This window comes from Manis javanica, chromosome 12 (assembly GCF_040802235.1).
Source record: "Manis javanica isolate MJ-LG chromosome 12, MJ_LKY, whole genome shotgun sequence".
Lineage (NCBI taxonomy): Eukaryota > Metazoa > Chordata > Mammalia > Pholidota > Manidae > Manis > Manis javanica.
The window spans coordinates 8995344-9013917 of record NC_133167.1 but is presented as its reverse complement, the minus strand read 5'-3'; the positions used below and the strand labels follow the sequence as shown (position 1 = coordinate 9013917).

At 41.3% G+C, this 18574-nt stretch overlaps 1 long non-coding RNA gene across 1 annotated transcript in view; it reads right to left on the bottom strand.

Annotated features, from left to right (window-relative positions):
- Window positions 1-4640: 4640 nt before the first annotated feature.
- Window positions 4641-18574, bottom strand: part of LOC140844730 (uncharacterized) — a 30784-nt gene continuing 16850 nt past the window's right edge. The window contains exons 2-3 of the long non-coding RNA XR_012123211.1: window positions 6173-6286; window positions 4641-5695 (exon numbers count right to left, since the gene is read on the bottom strand). This is a non-coding gene — a long non-coding RNA (uncharacterized lncRNA). The remainder of the gene's footprint in view (window positions 5696-6172; window positions 6287-18574) is intronic.

The following is an 18574-nucleotide window of genomic DNA, read 5'->3' as shown; positions in this document are numbered from 1 at the left end:
CCCACGCTCTTGCCCTCACCCGGGACAAAAGCTGCTCTTGTTCTGAGCTCCTCAGAGAGGAAAACCAGCCTGGCAGTTTAGACGCTCAGCTCCTGGGGAATTACTTGGACTTCTTTGTACTGTGGAAGCATGTCCCTTTGTTCTTGGAGGGAGTGGTTGTACAGGAGCTTCTCTCCCTTGTCAAATTTTCCACCCCAAAAATAGAAAATATGTTATAGGGAAAGGGGTCAATGGGTCAATATTGGCCTTCTGAGAAAAATAATACTTCCTCCAGATTTTTGGACTCAAAAACAATGAGCACCAAATTTGCCTGGAATTGGAAATCTCACCAGACAATCTCTGTAAATGTCAACCAAACTCTGGAGACAGAGGAAGTGTTGGGCAGTAGGGAATTTCCTTTTGTGGATTTGCACCCCTGATCTGTGCTGTGGGCACTGCCTCCAAGAGCAACGGCTCAGTCTTTCTGGTGTGCCTACGACCTGCTCTCTGAGCCATCCTGACCTCTGAGATCCTCCCTGGGTGCACCCCCGCTGCCCACGGGCGTTACTCCACTTCCATGGTTTGCAGCCAGGCAGAGCCATGCTGCTTAGAGCAGAAAAGATTATAGTCTCTGAGGCACCTGGTGATCGTTTCCTGGGACCTGCTATGGATACTCTCCCTTCCTCTTCATGGAATCAGGAAGTTATACAGGTGCTACATGGAACTCCCAGGCACACCTCTATCTGCCAAGTACGCCCATTTCCATGAGTCCAGCCATGAGGATCTTAGTTCTATTCACAACTTTCTCAGTAGAGGGAGGGTTAAACTGCCATGGATGCAACACCACCCCAAGTATTATGGCTTTGTTTCATGCTCTTGTAGTCAATATAACTCCATTTCTTCGAGTGTTGGATGCTTTCAGCATTATGCAACAATACAATAACTAAGGAGGTTTTCTATTGCAACAGTTGACTGGATTTTGTGATTGGTGCATTCTTAATATGAAAGATCACTTTGTTGTGCTTTTAGATGATTCTCACTCCCAAATGGACCTTCCTCCATTTGTACTCCATCTCTCTGGACCTTTGGGGTACCAGAGGGGGAGACACAGGGACCCAAGACCCAAGGGGAGCCCATAGACCCGAGGAAGGCTGAAATATTCTGCCTTGGGAACACACATGCCTATTTGGAAGCCTCACAAGGACAGAATGTGTTCGCCACTGTCCTTGGTTTTGCAAATACAGTCATTCTAAGGAAAACCCTTGCTTTGCCTTAAAGCCCATGGATTCATGTTCTAACACCTAGAAACCTCCCAGGGCTTCTGCCATGCCACCTCCTGGGAAATTCTACTAAAATCCAAACAAGAGTGAGGAGCAATTCTCTAGTGTGTCTAGCAGCTCAGAGCTCCATGCCTGCTACACACAGCTGCTTGGCTTGGCACCCAACCAGAGCTGGTTCCTCTTTTTCTCATGCTATCAAGATGTTCCTTGTTTCTAATAATGATTATTCATAATAATATTTATACACACTAGCATTTCACTCTGCCAAAGGATCTCAAAGTGCTTTAGAACCAGTCTGCCATGAATTCAGAGCCAAATGTACCAGAGCAGAGTGTCCAGAGCGGTCCCTGAGAGCAGCCAGCTGGTATCTTGTAGCGAGAGCACAGGGAAGGGCCACTTCCTGTCTGCAGGAGTGCATGGACCAGCTGCCAGTGGGCAAGGAGCATCTAGGAACACTGCCGGGGATGTGCACTGGTTAAAGTGTGCACAAACCAAAAACGTGATGCTCAAATGCAGTTCCCTGTGGGAATGAAGCTCTGGGTGGCTGTTTATTGCCTCTTGGTGGCCACTCTGCCACCCCACCTTCTTCTGAAATTTACATGTCATGTTCTTTGGGGGATGGGCTCTGCCTCACTGAGCACAGCTGGGTGGGGCCTTACCAACGTGGTTGCCCTCTCCAGCCAAGGAGATCGGTGGCCCAGTCCCTTCCTCCAGCTAGAATCACATGAGAGGGACGATGACACCAAAGCTAGTGGAAGCGGATTCATTCGGGGGGCAAGGCCTGGCAAACCCAAGTATCGCTCCTACCAACACTCTCTGGCATTTTTCTTTGCTCTTCTTTTTCTGTCTGGTTCTTTAGCTCTTGGCTGTTGGTGTCTCTTTGTTTTTGTTCATTTCATTTTGGAACCTCCCTGCCACATATCTACACATGGCAGCTGGCAGCTCCGTGTCTGCTCCACAGTTTTTTGCATAGTTTAGCCAGAATACATTTCTGTTGCTTGCATCAGAAAGCTCTAACTGAGGTAAGAGAGTTAAATACTTTCAGAAACACATGGGAGATGCTCCATTCTTTCTTACTCTGGACTGTACTGACACGATCCGGTATGTGGTTAAAAGTCGGGATGGATGTGGAGTCGGTAGAGGGAGCAGGTCGGAGCGCAGGTCACTTGGGTCAGCTGACCACGTGCTGGAGACAGTGGCTGGTTCCACCCAACCTGCAAATGGTTGATAGCTGCAGAAAAACCTCCTCGGGTTTCACACTCCTTTAGATACACGCTAGGTCAAAATACAAATTAGAGACCAAAAATACACTTTGCCATTTATTTGGAGTACAGGCGAACTCCAACCCGGCACTTGAACCACCATGGCTGATGACGACGGAGGCAAAGGACTGAAGCAGCAGTTTGATGCACTGGCATCCATGGATGTCATTTGCCCCCACACTGTCCCATCCATGCCCACATGCCACACTGCTAGCTGGCAATGGCACCAGGACATTTCACACAGTGGAGCCTCTGGCTAACAAGAGTCCTAAGCAGAGAGCAACCAATCCCAGGTATGCATACAGTGAACTCTATAAAACGAAAGAAGCCTGGTGCTTCAAACTTATAATGTAACTGAACACAAACCAACTTCTTCTTTGATTCTTCGCAAAAGGAAATGTATAGAGGTGGAATTGGAGGTTTGCTTCAGTGAAAAGAAGCACCTCAATCACTGTCATATCGCTGGGTATTCTTTCCTGTAGATTGCTTAGTGCAAATAAAATTTCTAGTCCAAAATGTCCAGTTCATTCTAGGTATGGAAATTCAGCTCGGGCTAAATTTATTGCATACTAATCATAATCCAGCACGTTCTAATTTATGGAAAAGACCAGTCAACAACTGTTAGAGGTAGTGTAGTAGTTCACTAGGGTGGCCAAAACAAAAAACCACAAACTGGGTGGTTTAAACACAGATTCATTTTCTTGCAGTTAGCAGTCCAAGATCTAAGTGTTGGCAGTTTTGATTTCCTTCTGAGGCCCCTCCCCTTGGTTTGCAAAAAAATTCCTTGTTGTGTCCTCTTACGGTCTTTCTCTGGGCTCACACACCCCTAATGTCTCTCTGTGTGTCCTCATCTCTCTTCTAAGGACACCAGTCAGATTGGAGGAGGACCTACCTTAACTCATTTTAACTTAATGACCTCTGTAAAGGCCCTTTCTTCAAATACAGTCACATCCGAAGTACTAGAGGTTAGGACTTCAATATATAAACTGGGGGAACAACATGATTAGACCCATAACACTATATGAGATGTTTAAAAAGTTCAGTATCATAAACTAAAATGTAGCATACTGAAATTCAAACAGATTTTGGTCAAAAAAAATGTTTGAATGATCATTCATGGGTCAATCACATTGATATATTGCTAGGATGTAATAAACAAGTAAATGATCCACACGAGAAATTTTGTAGATCTTGTCATTTATCACTGGTTAGCTCTTTGGGTTCTGCCAAAGTCCAGAGAATCTTTAGTCATTATAAAAATCAAGTAAAATAAGAGCTGATTTTTTAAGTGAGCCTAGAGTTCTGCAAATATAAACTCCTCTAAACATTTAAACCATGTCCTCTAAAAACACTTATAAGCAGTTAGGCTTGAGGGTCTTTACTGTGAATATTCCAAAACCCAGAAAAGAAAGGTATTTTGAATTAGTTACCACTTAGATGGGGATTCTTCTGCTTAAGTAAAATAACAACCTAATCATTTTTAACAGCCATCAGTGGATCTTCATAGGCTCTTTACTAAGGAATTTATATAATAGGATTTCAAATTTAACATAACAAATTTTTAGTTATTAACTATCCCCCCCCCGCCCAGATTTTGCCTTCTAGAATCAGACCTAATTCAGTGCCTGAAGAAAGACTTAGCTAAGAAAATCAAAAGACAAATAAACAAAAAACTTAATCCTCCTAATAAAGAAAAAAGAAGTAGAAAATATACTTTCTCTGACTTGGGAACATTGAATAGATCATCAGAGATAATCAGAGCTCCCAAGAGATGGGAACCAGAAATAGGGACCAAAGCAGACTCAGGGAGATATATTTTCTAGCTAATATGGCCTGAGTGAGATTTTAATTTACCCAACGCATGTACAATTATGGTGACAGAGAAGGCAATATTAATCATCAGAAATAAAATGAAAGCCTAAGTTATCTGCTTACTGTATCAAATTTTTGTATGAGGTATAATACATCAACTTTGGAAGTTACTTTCCATATATTTAATTTTTGGTTGGTGTTAACAAAGATGTACATGCACATTCATTTTATTAGTAAATACCCAAACACAAGGAAATGAATTCTGACTGATGCTTACACCTGGCGCAGTGCCTCTAAAGTACAGGGACAGAGAAAGAAGTCGCTCAGGTCAAACATCATATATGGGACAATTTTGTGACAAACCTCCACATTTCTACAAGCAAAAGCACAAAAGAAGAATTACACATTGACAAATAAGTATTATTGTGGTGGGTTATGAGTCATGTGGGCTTTATTACTTCTTCTGGCAAATCAGAAATAGCCTTCTAGAAAGGGAAACACGGTAGGGGTCAGAGTGGCATTAGTAACTGGCCCACAGGCCTTCAATATCCATCAGCTTAAACCAAACACAGAGTCATGTAACATGACTTCATACTAATTTTTAGATACTGACCAACCCCCCGGATTTTGCCTTCTAGAATCAGGTGAAACCATTTGCCTGTGAGCACTCTGTGCACAGCCCGCATGGTCCGTAAGTGTGATGGTAGAAAGGGATCAGTCAAACGTGACCAAGACACCTTTTGATTAACTTTTAATTTTCACCTAGAATGATTGAGTATAGAGCAATCTGCTTTCCAATGGTTTTAATTTGATTTGGCTTCTATGAGACTTGCAATGTGGCTTTCTCAGACACAGAAAGTTTGTGCATCGTGTTTTAATGCTGAAATTGCTGTTGCTCTAACAAATCCTCTTGGAAGTTTTGGAGAATGATGGTGAAGAGAGACAAATATCAAGTCACGTCTTTTTCTTGTTTCATCTTAAGCTTTTGAAAAGGGCAAAGTGAGCATTATCGTTATGGGTACAGTTTCTTCATCTTCATTTCAGCACCATAGTGCATCTGGTGCCTCGGTCTGATTCTTCTGCTAAGTGTGCTTTTACTAAACTGGTTGCAGGAATTGATACTTTGAGAACTTAACTGATTAATGACCAATGCAGCACGTAACACTGAAACCAGAAAATTAAACAAGATGAGTCTTGATCAATTTGGTGAGGTCAAAGGGAAGTATAACAAATCAGTCAAGCCAGTAGGTGTATGGAAAGGACACTAAGTGAATGGATAGGTTATCCATAGAAATTACAGGTAATTTTAATTGTTTTTCTCACAGAGATGCAGTAGAGATGGTTTTGCCAAAGTCTTTGTTGCTGAAAACAAAATAGAAAGCAATTCCTTTAAGGACAAAAATTTGCAGAATTTGAAAATAGTTTTTGTAACATTTACTCCCAAAGATCATGACAGAAGCAGAGTTGGGATTGCCAGTTGGGGAAGTGAACTGGAGAACTGGCTCTCTTCCCGCACCAAAAAGAGAAATGGCCAGATTGCTCATATGTACAGTCAGACTCTCTGTCCCACCTCCAAATGTTCTGGCCAGCCTAGAGCTCACATATCACACTGCATAGGGTCAGAATAGTACTAGGTAAAGGGTGCAATACAATTCTGCACTAAATAAATAGTGAGAATGGAAATATGCTCTGCCAGGCCCTTCTGTAGACTGAGCCTATAGACCCATACGATCATTATACAAGTCTTGGCTGGCTGCACTTTCGGAAGAACAAAGAGTCAGCAAAAAGTCAAAAGGTAATGGCCATGAGGATTCTTGGGTCTTTTATCCTACTACTTACTCCTTCATAGATTGATGGGAAGCCATATGCAGTTCTCCTCCTGGTGCACACATTGACGGAGCCATGAAGTGTCATCTGTTCTGAATTCCCCAGCAAGGACTCAGTAAGTATGTGCTGAATGAATAAAGCGTAAATGCAATTCATCATTATTGGACAAAGACATAAAAGGGAATCAGGCCTCCAAGATAGTAATAATTTTAATAAAAAATAATAGCACACTGGCTATTAAAAAAATGGCATAAATTCCATAAAATCACACTAAAAATATCTTATTTTCTTTATCATCAGAACTTCCAGACCCAGGAGTGGAGGGGCATGGAGGAGAAAAAGGGAGGGCATTGGGAAAAGTGGGGCACCTTCTCACTCCCCCTCAGCTGTGCCACTTTGTGCCATCTCACCTCATCCTATACATTGTTTTGGGTTCTGAGAGACCAAGGGGAGGAAAGAAGAGATGAATTGCAAGGAGGATAAAATGAAAAGAGAGGGGTAAAGGCATGTGGGGAGGGCAAATTTACCAGCCAACCTTCAAGGAAGCCAAATGTAGTGTTTAAAAAGAACTACTTCTTAATTCTCCTTCTGAACCTTCGGCTCGGGGACTTGTTCCTAATTAGGACAATGTCCCAGAGAACACTACTGCCATGGGCACTTGCCAGCTGGCTTCCCAAGATCTATTTTCCCATTTCTCCTTCCCCAAAGCTGCTTGATGTAGGGCCCCCTGTGGTTGGGGTAAAGACAAAGCCAGGGATGGAACCTGTGACCCAAGATCTTGATGATTAGTCTGTTCCATTTCCCTAGAATGGACAGGTGACCTAGGTCATCCAGAAAGAGTATAATCAGGACTTTTGCTGGAAATTTTTAGGAAAGAACTTAAAAGCCACCTTGGGACTAAGCGGAGTTATTCCTGGTGCAAGGCCCCCTGGCTCAAGCTTCTAGCAACAGTAAGGAAACAGGTCGGAGGACGCTCACGGAAGCTCTTCCCAACCTCACACTAATTCCAGTTTCACGGAACTGGTGTGCCTGGGTCCTCACGTTTGCCCTCAGAGAAACAAGCAACAAGTCTGTTCTGCCTTCCTCCCTCTGTCTGCTCTCTTTCTGAGCTAAACACCCAGGTCCTCTGAAGTGTCCACATGTAACATACCTCCCAGAACCTCATCCATCTGGATGTTATCTTTGACTTAAGGTACACCCAGTTAGCACACCCCTTAAAATATCTGGTTAGTGTCTGACACAAAGAACAGTGACGAGTCTCTTCTCTATAATTCTGTCACTAGCATGCTTTGTGAGCAGCCCCTATTCACCATTAATTTACACCTCTTTCAGGCACGGCATATCCCGGAGCCCAGTCAGAGATGGAGACTGTGAGGATACTGATGTAAATACAGAAAATACAAAGTGTGGTCCCTGACCTCCAACGCAAAAGGGATGGAGAGAGGAACAGAAGGACCCAGAGAGGAAGAAAGGGTAAGAGGGATAAGAAAAGGAAAGGAGGTGGGGGAAGAGACAGAAGACATATAGACAGACCTATAGGGATTTTTCTCCATCAAAAAACATATTTTCTTTATAAATCTTCCATCTTTCTTCCTAATGACCTTTTCCTTGCCACACACATAAACAACCGTGAACTCATACACTTTCCCCCATCTAACCACTGACCCCTTTCCAGCCACGGCTGCATCACTCTTGCTCTTACTCAAGTGTGCAGATGAGCCTCACCATCTCCATTTCTTCAGACCTCTTCCCTCTTAACCTTTGACAATCAGCCTTTTCTTCCATTTCTCCCCCAGACACTTCCTTTCCTAATGTCATCAGTGACTTTGCTCTTGCTAAATCCAGTTGAAATATTTTGGGTATCATATCCTGTCTGACATGTCGGTGGTATGTAGCACTATTGATCAAATCCCTTCGCCTGAAAACCGTCCACGCCTTTGCCTTCTGCGGTGTTAATGTTCTTGGTCTACTTCCCACCGTTCTGGCTGTTCTCCATTTCCTTTGCCATCTTTCTTTGCTCTAAACACAGCAACTCCCCTGGTTTCCTCAGACTTCACTTCTTAGCTCTCTCCTTCATTTACTCTCCACCTGCTTCCTTGAAGACCATGATCACATCTTTGGCTTCAACTTCCACCTAGTTGACTGCTTTCATGTTTTGGCCCTGAATCAATATTTCCAGCCAGTCTATGGGAGGAAAGAGCTTAAAGTGCATTCAAATCTGGTATCAAACTTAGAATTATACACTGCAAACAAAAGCCCGGTCAGAACCCAAGATAAAGGGCAATTACTGAAGTAGGGCCAGTTCAGGGGTCAACTACCATGAAGATCTATGAAGATCCCAATGAGCAAGTGTTGAGCAGCTGATCGGCACACAGCCAAAGAAAGACTGGAAATTGGGGCCACAGAATCCGGGATAACAGGAAGGGTCTCTGTGGTTGTGAACACTGTAGGGAAGTAAGAATTACAATAATAACTTCTGTGCTAGTCCAACAGCATAGCTGGAAATACTGCAAAAAGGTTTTTTATATTCCCACCTAAGGCCAGGGAAATTCAAGGGGCATGCCAGTGGGCGAACAGCAGAGACACATGGATTCCCTAGTCAGAATTAGAGCCTGAGGGGTCAAAAATTTGGGCCGGTAATTCATATTCTCCACCCACGAAGTCCTAAGAAGAGAATTTTATATTTGTCCTAATTAAATTTTATCTCATTGCCTTCTGCCTAGAGTTCTAGATGTCAAAATAATTTTGAATCTCAATACTTGCATCTGTCATATTAGCTCTTTTTGTCACTCATCTTCGTATCATCTGAAAATTTTATGTGGCCTTCTATGTCCTTAGCCAAGCAGCTGATGAAATGTTGGTGTCAGCCAAGAATGGAGCCATGTGACCTTTCTCTTCAGCATTTCCTCCAGTTGACATGAACCTACTAATCAACACTTTTTAGAAGATACTGTTCAACCAGCCACAGCTTCACCTGACTGTCCCCACATTCAGATGATAGTCATTATTGCGTTTACCAAGTTATCATGAGAGTCTCTGGCAAACATTCTTTTGAAATCAAAGCAGGCTTTTCTAAAGGTTTTCCCCAATTTTTCCTGTTCCACCAATTGAGGAGTGTGATAAAAAAGAGAAGGATTATGAGTTTGGCATGAATGTCCCCAGTGAGTCACCGCTTCCTTTCTCTGTGCTCACAAACCATCTGTTTAATATTCTATTTTAAAAGCGTTCCCTGGAATAAAATCAGATTTGCCAGTGTGTAGTTTACAGAATCCCTCTTTTTCAAAGCTGGAGGAGCATTTGTTCATCACTAATCTTCAGGGTCAAGTGGTTCGAAGATTCCTGATAGTAACTCTGAGCTCAAACACAGGTTTTGCTCACTTTAGTCCTTATACAATGAAATCATCTGGAATTCCTAAAATGCTCTTCATACATAGCTATAGCTACCTTCAAATTTTGTTCCCATCTTATGATGAGAGCATAGAACAGTTTTATTGCCATTCTTCTTGTTAGAGAAGATAGACACACAGTGTCCCTCCCTTTTCCTTATCACAGTTGGAATCTCATCGTCTGCCCCAAACAACTGGACTTTGTCCTACTGGCTCTGCACGTAACATAAATACCCTCAATCTTTATTCATTTACTCAGACCTCAGATAATTCTGAGCTTTAGTCTCAGTATTCTTCCCATGTTCTGGTAGCTCCACTTATTTCTCAAACAAGTCTGTTTTAAAGTACGATTTCGTTCCAAGGCTTTATGTGCAGCTCCATCAATTTGTGCTCCTCAACTCTTCTGAATGCTACAAATCCCTTGTTAAAGATCTCTGCTTCCCTAAAATAAGATTACAGTGATGGCCTAATACACATGATCTTATTTAACTCTCTTGGGTCCCCTTTGATCCAAAGAAATGCAAGACAAGCCAGGAATCCACTGGGCTCATTTGTGTTGGTGAGTGATGAGATCAACAGCAGTCACATGTCATTCCCAAGATGCTCTTCAGTAAAAAGGACTATGTCCTTTATTTCTAACCTTGTTCCCATAGTCTCTTCTCAAACCCCTTTCAAGATTCACCCCAAATTCCATCTCCAAAGTGGAAATGTGCAGGGTTTTGCTTTGTTCTTAACAACTTTGTAATTCATTTGCCGATAGTTCTGCTCTTTATAATCATTCGCCTAAGGAGAAAACTCCATTCCCAGGCCAGAAAGAATGACTCTGATGTTGTCTGGTTTTTAACTGAGATCTCTGACCACTTGTCTGACTCATACTAAGTTCCTAGCTCACTTGTATGCTGTCATCTCAAGAACATAGAATCTTGACAGTCTCTTTTTCTTTCTCTTACCTGTGTCTTCACATACCTCAATGACCTGCACATGTTCCTTTAAATCTGCAAATTTAGTACATTCTGTTTCTCTGAACTCAATCTACAGAACATTCTCAAGTTTATAGAAACATTTCAGTTTAGCGTTACAAACCTTCCAACCAAATAAAATTTACATAAATATTTTAATACATTTCCCTCCTCCAGCTTGGTGGATTTTTTTTCCTGTCAGTACTATCATTTCTATCAAGTGTGAGCCAGATTGGGAGGTCTGAATATTTTCTAGAATGTTCTTTTTTAACAAAGAACCATTTTTTTTCTGAAAAATTTCTTATGTCTGATTGTAGTAGTTGCCTTTGCACTTATTCCCTGCATGCCACCCTGTTGAATGTGAGAAAATGATGGTATTTTATCTGGTTTATTAGCTGGGTTTCAGCCATACCTCTCTTGGCCTGCCCTACAGAGCTTGGACTTGTGAGCACACACACACACACACACACACACACACACACACACACACACACACACACACACATGTACTTATATTCTCCCACTGGTTCTTTTTCTCTGAGAACCCTGACTGATACTGATGTTTATACAGCCATAAGTCTAGATCCTTGAGATTTTTTTCTTTCAGTGAAAATTCCTGAAGAATTAAAATATGCCTTATTTTCTATCAGAAGATGGTCCAGAATTACACACAAGCACTGCTACAAGGCATGCTGGGAACTCCAGACTTGAGTGAGGGAGACAGGAGTAGCCACTAGGAGAGAAAGGCCGGTGGCCCATGACAAACCCTTTGAGCTGGCCTGGCTCCTTCTGGGGCGGCAGGGGTGGGAGCTGTAGGGCTTCTGGGATGTGTCCTAGTTAAACACTGGGAGGCCACACAAGTCACGGGAAGAGCCCTGGAAGCTGGGTTCACTTAAGCAAGCGCCTCACAGGGGCAGTTGGAGGGGGGCAGTCCAGGGCTATTTTCAGAGCTGAAGTAGAATAGGACCAAAATCACAGAGACAAGAAGTGACTCAGTGCAGACTAGCCTCCCCAGTGGGGGGCAGGTAGGGAGCTTGAGGCCTAGAGCAGCACGGGCATCATGGCACAGGACAGGGGACTGTTTCTGAATTACTAGCCACTGTCCCTAACCCCTGCATCCCTTAAAAAAGGAAATAATAGCACAGTCCCAATCAGGTTCTCAGTGGTGCAGGCTGGGCAGGCCTGAGCCCGCTGGTAGCAGGTTAGCATCGCTGGGACTGGGCAGCTGGGGCAGGGGCTGGGGCAGGAGCCGGGGCAGCTGATGGTGTCTCTGATGCTGCACATGTAGTCCAGACACCCAATTTGAATGGAAACAGAACTATTTGAGATTGAGTGTTTTTAGAAATAGCTTCAAATTCAAAATTATAATAAACCTCAAAGTCATATGATTTAGCTTTTTGGCTTTGAATAAACTCAATGTTTTTCTTTATTGAATTATTACACTGATAGTTCTATATCCTCAAGCTTTTCCATTTTCATTTTTAAAACTGCACAAACATACTTAAGCTTTCTCATTCTCCTTTTCTTTGCAGATTTTTAAAACAAAATAAGCACATATTCAAATGTTCTTGTGTCTCCCTGCATTAATGCTGAGATATTTCTCACTCAAACATTTATTCATTTGTACAGACATGTGCGAACTCCCTGCTGGTCCCGGACACTGCATCTGCTGTTGAGGGTGACAATTAGGAAACTGCAAACAGTGTCCCTCCCTAACATTAAATGTCCTCTACTCACCATTCCCCGATCTCCTTAGTAAAATGTGTTTGTAAAGGCATTACTCTTTAATCCTCAGGAACTGTGGGTATCACTGCCTTTGAATTACATTATCCCTACTGCTATAAAAATACATTTTTAAAAGTCTCCAAGAAAGATACCACATACCCAGTGGGAGTCATGCATGTATAGCTGTGGCCACACCGCTCACATCCCCTCCATCCTAGAGCTTCTCTCTCTCCATTCTTCTCCTTTCTTTCCTCTCATTTGTCATTCCAATTTTGTATTGGCCTTTTAATGGGTGTTTGTAATATCTTGATGCCTCCCCACAATTTTTACCACCTTCCTCCCCAAATTACTCTCGTGCTGAACTGTACTGAATGTACCTTTCCATCACCCTTGAATGTACAGCTGTGTTTTGCTGTTGCCACCATGGTATGTGACCACCCACATCAGTGTCTTATAATGCCTATCGCCTCCTGTTAGTGATTATCCTGGACTGTTTTGGAGACGTGGCCTTTTACTGATAGGACCCCAACTTCCTTTCTCAAACCCCAAGCTGAAAGCCAGGCTCACAGGCCTTACTGTGGGCCGCACCCCGCCTGCCCCTGGGCGAGACCCTCTTCTCATCCTGCTGGAGGAGGCGGCGGGCTGGCCCCCGGGCCATGTGACCCCTCCCCCAGCTGCCCAAACAAGGCCTTCGAGCAGCCTGCCTTCCCCCAGTCATTTATTGCCTCGGTGGGCCTTGGGCTTCATTCCGCCAGCTAGCCTTCCTGGTTTGAGGGCAATAAATGCTGGCAAATATTTTTATAGTCCAAATCCACCATAGTTAAAGAGCCTGTAGTTTTTTCCTAAATAAAGTGAGCAATACTTATTTTACTACAAACTGTAATTTCCTCTTCTCCCAAATTTCATTAAAATCTGTTAACAAAGGCCAGTTTTCCCCTCCAGGAAGCCTTCACCACCTGGCCGTGAGCCCAGGTCCAGGAGCCAGCAGTCTTCAGAAGCTTTCAACCAGCCAGATGCTGATTTCCTGGTGAGCCCTTCATTTCTTCTATGGTCAGAAACAGTTCAAGGGACCCCAGATCTGAGAAACGTCGCCAGGTTTATTTCTCATTTTTATTTTGAGATAGTTCCCCATTGTCTTAACCACGCTGACACTGTCTGTTTGTCCACACATTCTTGTATATCTACAGGTAAAGCGTCTTCAGTGAGTGATCACAGGGGATAATGTCTGCCAGATGCTCAGGGACTCAGTCTGGCTCACAATGTGGTTATTGGCATCATCAGATGGCAGGATTCCAGGAAGGAATCTTGAAGATCAGCTACATTGGAAGGCTTTGTATTTTGAATATAAGATATGCATTGTTCTATATATCTTTAAACCTCTGCTACTTGTGCAATTTCCTGATAGCAAAGAAATATTTTACGTGCAGCATCTTTTCAGTCCTTTAGCTCCGCTCTCTTCTCAATGGTCCTACCTGTTCTTATTCTTAGTGTGTTCATCACCACGGTGTGCAAGTTTCTATAGCCAGATATAACAAAGACCCCTCTATAGCTGGGATTTGAATCCCAGCTCTGGCTCCTACCAGCTTGTGAACTGCAATGACCTCTGGGCCTCAGCTTCCTCATCTATAAAGTGGGATCATGATAGTACCTACCCCAGGAAGGGCTTTTAGGAGGCTTAAAGGAATTAGTCTATGTAAAACACTTAAAACAGTACATTGAACATGTTCAATAATGAGTAACTATAGTTATTCTTTTCAATATCTCTTAAAATTCCTGTGCATACTGAAAGCTAACCAAAGCTTGTGCTCTTATTTAACTGCCTATGAATTATTGTTTCATGTGCTAAACATGGTCTCTGTCTTTGTGAAATCCCCATAGGCATTCCAAAGAGAAATCAATACTTAATATGAAGCAATGTGAAAACTACAGCTTCTTTCTTTACATTTCATAAAGTCAACATGTTCTTGCAGTAGCACGCTAGCATTTCAGTGGAGCATCTTTCTCTGCCTTTGTATAAGTACTTACAGTAAGTGCTTATATACATTGTTAGACAAGCAGATAGAATGACCATAAATATTGGAGACAACTAGAATTTAAGAAGATGAAACTCTAACCTTGTGAGCTGACCTCAAGGAGGACCTCATGGAGCCTAAGAATTCATCCTGTCTCACCGGGAGAGGCGGAAAGCTGAAATGACAATGGCCTAATCCAGAAGTATAGTCCTCGTAATCTTACGAGATTATGTCTTATTAAGAAAGATACTTGCATTGCTGATTTCTTATATAGATCATCCTAATATTTAAAAGTACCAGCAGTTTGTCCCCTCCTCCTATCATTTCTTACATAATTACCACCACCTCCAAAATGCCTTTTTTCTTGAAGCTTGAGGATAGAGTCTATTTCCACTACAAACTTTTTCTGTCATTTCATGTTACAGATCTGTTTACTAACTTCATATCTAGCACCCTCCACCTGATGTCCAATGCCAGACACGTTCCAGCTTGAATTCTCAAGATTTCACATACCTTTTGTATGTGAGAGTGAAAATACCAGAGGGAAACCCTATATATCCAATTTCTTCTTGCTGTTTAAGTCAGGGTACTTTTCTGACTCAAGAATCCATTGTGGGACTTGTTAATGCAGGATCTTGGTCCTACTGGCAGCCAGGAATCTGCTAACTTTATTCAGCTCTGCAGGTGAGTCTGATGCAGATGGTCCATTGCCCCACACTTTGACAGGTTCTATATTACTACAAGAGACAGTGAGTGTCCTCAAGCTCTTGGAATAAATTTTTCCACGGATGCCAGAATGATTGCCAATAATCCACAATGGATCATAAAACTTGCATTGCGTCCAGGCAGTCTAGAGTCTGTGAGACAGCACTAAAAGCCTAGGGACTGGTTACTCCCATCTTTCACCTAACTTCCCACCAACCTTTCCCAAAGACCCACTGTTAAAACCACGACCTTTGAAACCAGATAGAAATTTGGAAGTATACAAAGGAATGAGGAAAGCCAGACATGGGAAACACATGGCTAAATATAAATGAATTTGTCTCATTTTTAAGTTCTTTAAAAAGTAGTTCACTGCTCAAACCAACAAAAAATATCTTTTGGTTTAAACTTATGTGGAAGTAAAACGCATGGCAACAAGAGCACAAAGCTTGGGAAGAGGAGACCAGAAATACACTGTTCGAAGTCTCTTTCACGAAGCGAAGTGATGTACACATTTGAAGGAAGACTATGACTTTTAAAAAAGCATAGGGTAAACTTTAAAATAAAATGAAGAAGTATAAGCCAATGGACTGGACTAAATATAATACAAAAAGTAACAATAATCAAAAAAAGGTAGGAAAACGGAGAAAAGAGGACAAATTAGACAAGTGTAACACAAATAGCAAGATCGTAAATATCAACACAACCATATTGATAATTAAATTGAATATGAACAATTAAATGCTCAAATGAAGTGATAGGTTATTATAACAGCTAAAAAAGCAAGACCGAAATATATCTACTGCCTAGAAATTCACTTAAACTGTAATTGAATAGATAAGAAAAAGGATGGAAATACATATATAATGAAAACACTAATAAGAAAGCTAGAGCGATGATATTAATAGTGAACATAGCTGTGGAAAAAAGAATATTATCAGGACCATGAGTGGTTTCATAGTGATAAACAAAATCAGTTTGTCAAGCAGACGGAACAATTCTAACAGTGTATACACCTAATTAAAGAGATTTAATATAAATGAAACAAAAGCTGCCGTAAAAGGAGAAATAGAGAAATCCACAATTATAGTTGGAGATTTCAATACTCCTCTCTCAGTAATTGAAAGAACAAGTGACCAGAAAGTCAGCACAATCTTATCAAGCACCTTGACTTAATTGACATTTATAGAACATTCCATCCAACATGGCAGAATACACATTCTTTCCAACTACCTAAGGAAAATTCACGAATGTAGACCATATGCTGAACCATTAAAAAATTTTGTACAAATGTAAAAGGTCTGAAATCGTAAAGATTATATTTCTGACCACAGAGGACTTAGATTAGAAACCAACAACAGATAAGATTTCTAGAGAACGAATCTCAAAATATGTGAAAATTAAACAGTACCAGGGCCAAAGAAGATATATCATATAAGCTTAAAAAATACTGTGAATTAAATAAAAATGCAAATAAATCCTATCAAATATTATGGAATATAGTTAAATCAGTGTTTAGAATGAAATTGATGGCTTTTAAGTGCACACATTGGAAAGGAACAGATATCAAAAATGAACTAGTTTACACCTTAAGAAAATTTTAAAAGATGAGCAAACTAAACCAGATACAGACAGAAAGAATAAAGAGCAGAGCAGAAATCAATGAAATAGAATATGGACAAATGATAGGAAGATTCAATTAAACCAAAGAAAATGTTTTAAGGTCAATGAAATTCATAAACTTCTACCTGAAGAACTGGCTCTCTAAACCAAGTGTGTATTAGAATCACCAGGAATACTTGTTAAAACATAGATTGCTGGAATTTAACCCCACAGTTCCTAGCTCAGCAGGTCTGGAGTCCAAGAATGTTCATTTTTAATAAGTTTCCAGATGATTCTAGTGTTTCTGGGGATTATATTTGAAGTAGCAGATAGTTAGACTGATCAAAGAAAAAAAAAACGGAGAAAATACAAATTGCTAAAATCAGGAATACAAAAGGGAACACCACTAAAAACTCTTACAGGTATTAAAATAATAATAAGAGATAATAAAATACCACTATTTTCAACTTTATGACAGAAATTTGACAATTTAGATGACATTGTGACAAGATTATGTGTAAAGAAAATTCAAGAAAGCTACCATAACTAAAAAGCAAATAAAGAAGTTCTACATATAATAATCAAAAGGCAAGTGACCCAGTTTTCAAAATGGGCAGAAGATTTGATCAGATATTTCACAAAACAATATGTATACAAATCACCAAGAAAATGGAAAAGATGCTCAATGTCATTCACCAAATTAAAATAATCATGAGATACCACAGTTCCGTACCCAGTAGAATGGTTACGATTAAGAAGACTGGCAAAACCAAATTTTGGTGAGCTGTAAGAGTAACTGGAACCTCTGTGCATTTCTTGTGGGAATGTAAAAATTGTACAGCCTCTTTGGAAAACAGTTTGATTTCTCATAAAGCTAAATACACATGCACCCTACAACTCAATAATTCCATTTCTAGGTAAGCACCTATTTCAGAGGAGAAAAAATGTATTTCCATACAAAGTCTTGTGCACATACGTTCACAGTATCATTTATAATAGTCAAAAAGGAGAAAGACTCAAACGTCCATTTGCAGGTGAATGTACAAATCATAGCACATTTGTCCAATGACACTAAACCTTATGAATAGAGCCATAGACACCAAAAAATACATCCTGTATGTTCCAATTTGTACAGTATAAAAAAGCCAAACCCAAGTAGAATGGCCTAAAGCGGATCAGTTTCTAAAGCCTGGAGACAGGTAGGAACCATGCCGACTGCAGACGGGTATGGGCAGACTTTTTGGATGATAGCTACGGTCTGTATCTTGATTGGGTTGGTTAGATGGGTTCATACTTCTGTTAAAACCCATCAAACTGCATTCTTATTCTTAAGATGGGTACATCGTATTGTATATATACCTCATTAAAACTGATTTTTAAGGAAACAGTGGGCATGAATTGATAAAATGATCAAGCAACATAGTGGAAAGCCAGAACCTTCTGCAAAGGATGGCCATGAAGAACTCCCACAGAGGATGGCTGAAAGCCCTTTAAGACAGTACTGGGTAATATTAGGGAAAGAATCATTTAAACGTAAAACCCAGGTCTACGGACGTTCATTAAAATCAACTGTACCTACAATTGCTTTGTGTGGAGAGTGGATGTTGAGTGGGTAGCTACCAGGAGCCACATGAGAGTTTACAGCCAATGTCCACTCCAACTGGTGACAGCTCATTTCTGTTCTTCAGTGTCCATCTGTTTACCACTGTTTTGTAATGTGACCCCAGCTTGTGTGAAATATTTTTGTAGAAAAACGATGAGTTCCATGCCTGGGTCAGAGAGTAGAAAAAAGAAAAGCTACAGAAAATGAGACACAGGTTGTCTTGCAAGTCTGACATCTGTCAGGTTCCCTGAGTCAGAAGAAACCATGAGCCCATGAGACTCTGGAAATAGACAGAACTTTTGGAGAAGGTACTGGATGTCCCCTAATATGAGCTAAGGGGCTGGAATCAATCTGATGCAAATTTCAAAGGACCACTGATATGGGGGCTACATGGCCACCAACCCCGTGAGCTATGAAATCACTCT